Genomic DNA, 7,508 nt, shown 5'->3' on the forward strand with positions numbered 1-7,508 from the left:
ATCAAGTTTTCGCGGAGCTCATTCAAGACTTACCCGAACTATTACTCAACAGAAATTGAAAGCTTTAGTTTCGGCTCATCGGGATAGAGATAGGAAAAAAAGAGATTTTCGTGGTTTATGGATTAGTCGAATAAATGCAGTAATTCGCGAGAATCAAAAAGTATCTTATATTTATAATAATTTAATGAATAGTCTATACACCAAGCAATTGCTTCTTAATCGTAAAATAGTTGCACAAATTGCTATATTAAAAGAGAATTGTCTTTTTATGATTGCCGATAATATCATAAAAACTTAAAACCCCTTATTTACTGCAGGAAGGTATAGACTAGAAATTTGTTTATTTTGATAGCTTTATCATACGATAAAGCTATCAAAATAAACAACCATGCTTAAAAAATTATTCTTCGTTACCTATTATCTTTTTTATTCCAACAAAAAAATCAAATGGAATTATCCTAATTTTGAACAAAACATCAATCCATGTTTAATTCGAATCTAAATTCAAATTGGATTTCGAATTTTTAATTTCTATTTTTTTTTCTTAAAGGAGTAATTTTAGCAGTCGACTCGCTTTTTTCAAATTGTTTTTCGTTATTAAGAAAAGGTAACGAAGATAAAATACGAGCTTGTTTTATAGCAACAGTAATTAATCGTTGTTGTTTTAAGGTCAATCTATTTACACGTCTAGATAATATTTTTCCTTGTTCACTAATAAATCGACAAATTAAACCCATGTTTTTATAATCAATTCGGTCCCCCGATTGAATCGGGGGCAAACGTCTACGAAAAGATCGCTTGGATTTAATAAAGAGTCGCTTAGGTTTTTCCATAGTTTATTTATTCCTATTCCAAAAATAACATTGATTTAAATAAATATAATTATAATAAAGGATTTGTATTTTTTTTCTTCTTTAGCATATGTTGTTATATAACGACGGGGACATCATTTTCTCAATTCCAATCGACTAGGCGTATTGTGTCGATTCTTGTTAGTAATCTATCTAGAAATACCGCTTTATTCCTTATTTAGACTCTTTTTATCACAACCAGTACCTTCCAAAAGAACACTTACTCGGATATCTTTACCCTTGGACATGACCCTCCTTTGGGTTTTTAATTCACTTATAACTCTTTTCGGATTCGAATCTAAGAATCTAAGAAAAAGATGAAAACAACTAAGATAAGATAAAAAAGAAGAATTCGAAAAATTATGAAAGATTTCGTTCCAATTTAATTGAATCTAGTACAAAAAGAATACAAGGATCTGTAACTATATTTCGTTTCAAATTGCCAGTATTTTCGTTTTTTTAAAGTATTTTTTATGATATTGTTGCCCCAACCTATGGATTTCTGCTTTCACTTTCTTTTTCATAGGAATTGAATTAATAATTCAATTCCATTGAAGCCTGGACCAGATCCCGATCCCGAGTGTCACTCCGAATTTCAATGAGGCCAATTTAATCTTTCGTCTTTATCTTTCCTAAAAAAAAAAAAAAGAAGAGTAGGTTAATTACACATATTTAATATATAATTGGACCTTTCATCTTCTTCACCCCTTCCCGTGTCAATAACTAAAATTAAAAAAAGGGGAATATCAATGCATCTGGAAAAAAACGATTGATCTCTATCAATAGACCCGCCAAAGCCCCGAACCATAAAGTACTTACTACTGGTGCCACGGAAAGATATGTTTTTAGATCTCGCATTTCAAATCCTCCTTTCTTTTTATTATTTAAGTATTTTTTCTCTGTTGATATATATCAACAGAGAAAAATGTGGAAAACAAGACAAAGATTCTTTACAATAACACTATAAACAAATGGAAAAGGGATGTAGCGCAGCTTGGTAGCGCGTTTGTTTTGGGTACAAAATGTCACGGGTTCAAATCCTGTCATCCCTATCCCTAACAATTACTTATTCTATGATATTCCGTATTCTATAATATTCCATATTCTATGAGATGAGCAATAAACCGGGAACCTGTGAAGACGAATTCCAATTGAACATACATACTGAATATCTATATGCAAAATGGATTTGGATCATATAATTTTATGAAAACAAAACGCTCTTAGTTCAGTTCGGCAGAACGCGGGTCTCCAAAACCCGATGTCGTAGGTTCAAATCCTACAGAGCGTGATTCTAGTATTATTCGCCTGATAATTACACTGAAATAATTGAACATTCAAAAGAAAGTCTGAATTTTATCCTTGTCGATTAGGATTAAACTAAATAAATAGGGAATCACAAAAAAAGAGACATTAATGAATCAAAGATCCAACTGATCACCTCGTCGGTATTGTAAATATGCAGTTACAAATAATCCAGCCAAAGTAATAGGAATTAAACCTAACACGATTCCAAATAGAAAAACTTCAATCATTTTTATTTGTTCGAAAAGTAAAAAGAAAGGTAATATAATATCTAGCCTTAAACATAAATCTGTATTGATCATAAATCTCAACGATCGAGAATTGTAAATTGACATAGTAAGGAATTCTAGAATGTCTTATACCAAAATTTACTATTCCTCTCAAAATTACAAATCAAATAAGTCGTATTTTACTAAGACCAATAAATAGAGACGAGGTTATAATTAAAACCGATAGTAAAAAACCGAAATAACTAGTGATAGTGGGCATATAGAAACTAAATGAAATATGTTCGTTCTTTTTATACATATGTTTATAAAGCACTTCCCTAAATTTCCATTTTTGAGAGAAAAAAGAAGATAAAAAATCCTACTTGAAAGATACAATTCAAAATTGGCAATTCCTCAATAAATTCAATTATTAGAGACGAAAAAAAAAAAAAGAAATAGAGTAACATAATTTAGAAATAAATTCCTCATCTGTTACATCTACCCATCCTGTGATTTCAAATCAACATACTTCTTAATCAACTCAGGAATTAAGTAAACTGATCTAATGAAAATATTTAGTATTATTCTATAGATATCCAATAGAATTCTGTTTATATTGGAAAAAGAAAAGAAAAATTATGAATATTCAAACAAAGAATAATAACTCTGTTATTTCATTTTATTTCACTTTGAATTAATGTAGAAGAAAATAGAAAAAAAGATCTTCAACAACCACAAAAAATATATTTATTGATTTGGCAATAATTGAATTATTAAAATAGAAAATCTACTTTATGAATTATCTACTTTATTAATTATTAGAAACCCTTTTCTCATATTCCGATTTTAATGGATCTTTAGTTTCTAATCCAAAACTAATAATTTGAAATGTTAAGAACCTTCCTTTTATACTATTACTCTAAAAATTTAATATAAAAAAAATTTTTATATACCCAAACTTTGCAAAATTTTCTATCGGATTTTTGACTACATAGAGACAATCAATGAAAAAAGAAGAAAAAAATCTAGTACTAAAATTTTACACTGATTGTGAAATTTCATTGCTCTGTTAGAAGAAGGATAGCTATACTGATTCGGTATACTCAAAAGACACCGTTGGTACAAAATGGACGATCTAACAAGGATTCTATTTCAGTAAATTTCGCCTTACTGATCTCGTCTTTTATGGACTCGATCCCCCCCTTTTGACTGTACAAGAATATGTGGAGTTCAAGATGTCTGGAAGCACAGGAGAACGTTCTTTTGCTGATATTATTACCAGTATCCGATACTGGATTATTCATAGCATTACTATACCCTCCCTATTCATTGCAGGTTGGTTATTTGTCAGTACAGGTCTAGCTTACGATGTATTTGGAAGTCCCCGCCCAAACGAGTATTTTACAGAGAACCGACAAGGAATTCCATTAATAACTGGCCGTTTTGATCCTTTGGAACAACTTGATGAATTTAGTAGATCTTTTTAGGAGGCTCCAATGACTATAGATAGGACCTATCCAATTTTTACAGTACGATGGCTAGCTGTTCACGGACTAGCGGTACCCACTGTTTCTTTTTTGGGATCAATATCAGCAATGCAATTCATCCAACGATAAACTTAATTTGAATTATAGAGCTATGACACAATCAAACCCAAATGAACAAAATGTTGAATTGAATCGTACCAGTCTCTACTGGGGGTTATTACTTATTTTTGTACTTGCTGTTTTATTTTCAAATTATTTCTTCAATTAATTAGAATTAATAGAAGAAATAGGAATAGTCAATAATATATATATTAAGAATTCTTTTATCCCATTCGGAAGGATATCATTTCATAATTATCTATGACTGTTTGTTAATGTCTTTAGCATGACTGACTACGTGATTAAATGTGGAGGAAAGTGGGATAAATGGCCGATACTACTGGAAGAATTCCTCTTTGGATAATAGGTACTGTAACTGGTATTACTGTGATCGGTTTAATTGGTATTTTCTTTTATGGTTCATATTCCGGATTGGGCTCATCTCTGTAGTAATCGTATTCTATTTGGGTTTTTGAAATGAAAGTGTAAGAACTGAACAGGGATCCACTCTTTCTTTGACGAATGCAAGTGGATCCCCCTTGAGTTCTTAAGAATTCTAATTTTTTTTCATATAAATGACTACTTCTTCCGATGTTTCAAAAAATTCCATTTCATTCTTTTTTTTTTATTTGTTCACTACATATTATTTTACATATTATTTATATACCATAAAAGATTATCTGGCAGAAAGATTCTAAGTTGGAAAAAAGAGAAACTAAGATATAGGATTTTTCAGGAAGGGATTCAAAAATAGTATTTTATTGATATTTTTAGAATATTTCTATTTCAACACAAACAAGAAGGAATAGGAATCGGACTCTAGGAAAGGACAAAGAAAAAAAAAAAAAAGAAAAAACAAAGAATCCCCCTTAGAGTAACTTTTCGATATTTGAATATATATATATATTTTCTATTATACAGATATTATACAGAATATAATTACAAAAATTATCAAAAAAATTGAGTTATTTTTACGAGTTTAATATGTTGATAAATACGCGGAACTAAAAATTCATTTCGAACAATTGAACCTTCTCAAATTGTTTCTTCTTAAGAACTAAAAAGATTTGTGCTAAAATAATAGATGCCAAGAAGAACAAGAGACCTTGAACACGTAATGGATCTTGAAGTACTATTTCCGCATCCCCCTGACCAAATCCACCGACATTAGGATTACTTGTTAATGGCTGATCAAGTTTGATAGATTCACCTTCTGAAACAAGAAGTTCTGGTCCTGGAGGTATAATATCAATCACTTCACGCTCATCTAATGCATCTACTATAGTGATTTCGTATCCCCCTTTTTCTTTTCGTATGATTTTTTTGACTATACCTGCTGCTGTAGCATTATAAACATTATTATTACTCTTGCTCCCGTCAAGATAAATCTGGCCCCTTCCCCTGTTCCCGCCTACATATATAGGATATTTTAAGAAATGAATATCTCTTTTACTAGCGGGATCCGGGGAAAGAATAGGAAACGTGATTTCATTATATTTCTGACCAGGAACAGGGCCTACTACAAGAATATTTTTTTTTGTAGGGCGATAGTTTTGAAAAGACAGATTGCCTATCTTCTCTTTAATCTCAGGCGAAATACGATCGGGGGGTGCCAATTCAAAACCTTCCGGTAAAATAAGAACAGCCCCCACATTCAAAGTTCCCTTTTTACCATTAGCTAGAACTTGTTTCACTTGCATATCATAAGGAATTCGAACAACTGCTTCAAATACAGTATCAGGAAGTACCGCTTGTGGAACCTCAATATCCACGGGCTTATTAGCTAAATGGCAATTGGCACAGACAATACGACCGGTTGCTTCTCGGGGATTTTCATAACCCTGCTGTGCAAAAATTGGATATGCATTTGAAAAGGGTGCTCGAATTATTATATATATCATGACCGATATAGAAATGGATCGGGTAATCCCTTCCTTTATACAAGAAAAAGCATTTCTAGTTTGCATGGTCTAATCATTGATCCTGAAAATTTCTACAATAAGATTAGGTAGGTCACTCGCATAGTTCCCTATCCAAGGTGGGAACCCCTTTTTTATTTAACTTTTTTTTAAAGAGGGGAAAATGAAAAATTATCTTTTTTAGATAAAAACTTGAAATTCATTGAAGTAAATCGGTTTTTCTGTCAATCATTCATTGAATGATAAATCACTACAAGTGATGGAGATATGCGATTTAAATAACGGAAAATCCAATATTTTAAAATTGTATCTAAAATGACTGGAAAAGTGGACACAAGACCGGATATAATTTGATCATTTTGAGCAAATCCAAAATCTTTATAAACGAAGCCAAAAAGTAGTTCCCACCCATGGGTTGAATGGAATCCTATACATAAATCAGTTAATAAAAGAATAGAAAAAGCTTTTATTGTGTCACTTAAATTATATATAAATTCTCGAACCAAAGAGTTAATAAGAACAAGTTCTTGATTACCAAGAATAGAATAACCGCTTAGAATAAAGAAACAAATTATATTTGTGGAGAAGTGCAAAATCGTATTCATACGATCTTCATTGTGTGTTTTGATTAATTGGATTGTTTCTTTATAAATTCCAGTACGAAGGTTTTGTATATATGTTTTCGGACATTCCTTTAACATGTCATCTAAGAAAAACAGTTCCTCTAATTCTATGAATTTGTTTAGAATACTCTTTTCTTTAATATCATTCAAGAAAATTTCGGATTGACTAGTATTCCACCAATTAATAAACCAAGATTCCAGACTTTTCTTAAATGTGAAAGAGATACACCAGGGCAAAAAGACTATAGATGTAAGATATAGAAGGGGAATGCTTTTTTTTTTTTTCATTTTTCGTCTTTAATGAACTTAACTTCATCTCTTTCGTCAACTCTATATGATAATAACTTTTCTATCAAGTATAAGCTTCATTACAAGTTATAGAGCTTCTAGATAAATTTAGATTGTATTTTATCATTTTTTTTTACTTAAACTTCGGAAGTTAGCCTTTGCCTTCTTTAATTGAGAAAAAAGAATACATAAATCGAATAAGAAATCGAAAGAATTCACAGTCAATTCCAATCCAATGAAGAAAAAAATATTGTTTCGAAAGGATATTAATTGCTAAGATTCGAAGAAAAAAGGATTCTTTTTAGAAATACACCAAGGAGCACTTCGAGTTATGACTATAATATTCAAATTTCGAAATCAAAAAATGTCCCATCTATAAAAATAAAAATTGAAATATTTTGCAAAAAACAGTTTTTTTTCAAAATATTTCAATCGGTACACTAAATAAATAGGACAATTCTGAAACTTTTTGTGCAATTTTATTTCTAGTTAAGTCCAATTTTCATCAATAAAGAAGCGGTACACCTAAAAAAAAAGATAATTCGCCAGCTCTATTTGCAATTTCTAGTGGAGTCAAATTATCTTCAATACGAGTCAAGGGAATAAACCCCTGTTCTATTGTTTCCATATAAACGAGACTCTCATAAGTAAGAGTACGAGTCAAAATACTTCGTTCTTGAACTCCTGTTATTATTCTGATAGATTTAATCTCGTTCATAGGTATTTT

The 7,508-nt window shown here is 30.7% G+C and overlaps 2 non-coding genes across 2 annotated transcripts; both read left to right on the forward strand.

Moving 5' to 3' along the window:
* The first annotated feature begins 1,829 nt into the window (after nucleotides 1-1,829).
* On the forward strand, nucleotides 1,830-1,903 carry TRNAP-UGG (transfer RNA proline (anticodon UGG)). Its single transcript has one exon. It is a non-coding gene; the product is annotated as a tRNA-Pro (tRNA).
* A 165-nt stretch (nucleotides 1,904-2,068) lies between these two features.
* TRNAW-CCA (transfer RNA tryptophan (anticodon CCA)) lies at nucleotides 2,069-2,142 on the forward strand. The gene has a single exon. It is a non-coding gene; the product is annotated as a tRNA-Trp (tRNA).
* Nucleotides 2,143-7,508: the final 5,366 nt, after the last annotated feature.

Source organism: Vigna unguiculata, unplaced genomic scaffold, assembly GCF_037176805.1.
Source record: "Vigna unguiculata cultivar grain cowpea cultivar isolate G323 ecotype 2 unplaced genomic scaffold, ASM3717680v1 ptg000356l, whole genome shotgun sequence".
Lineage (NCBI taxonomy): Eukaryota > Viridiplantae > Streptophyta > Magnoliopsida > Fabales > Fabaceae > Vigna > Vigna unguiculata.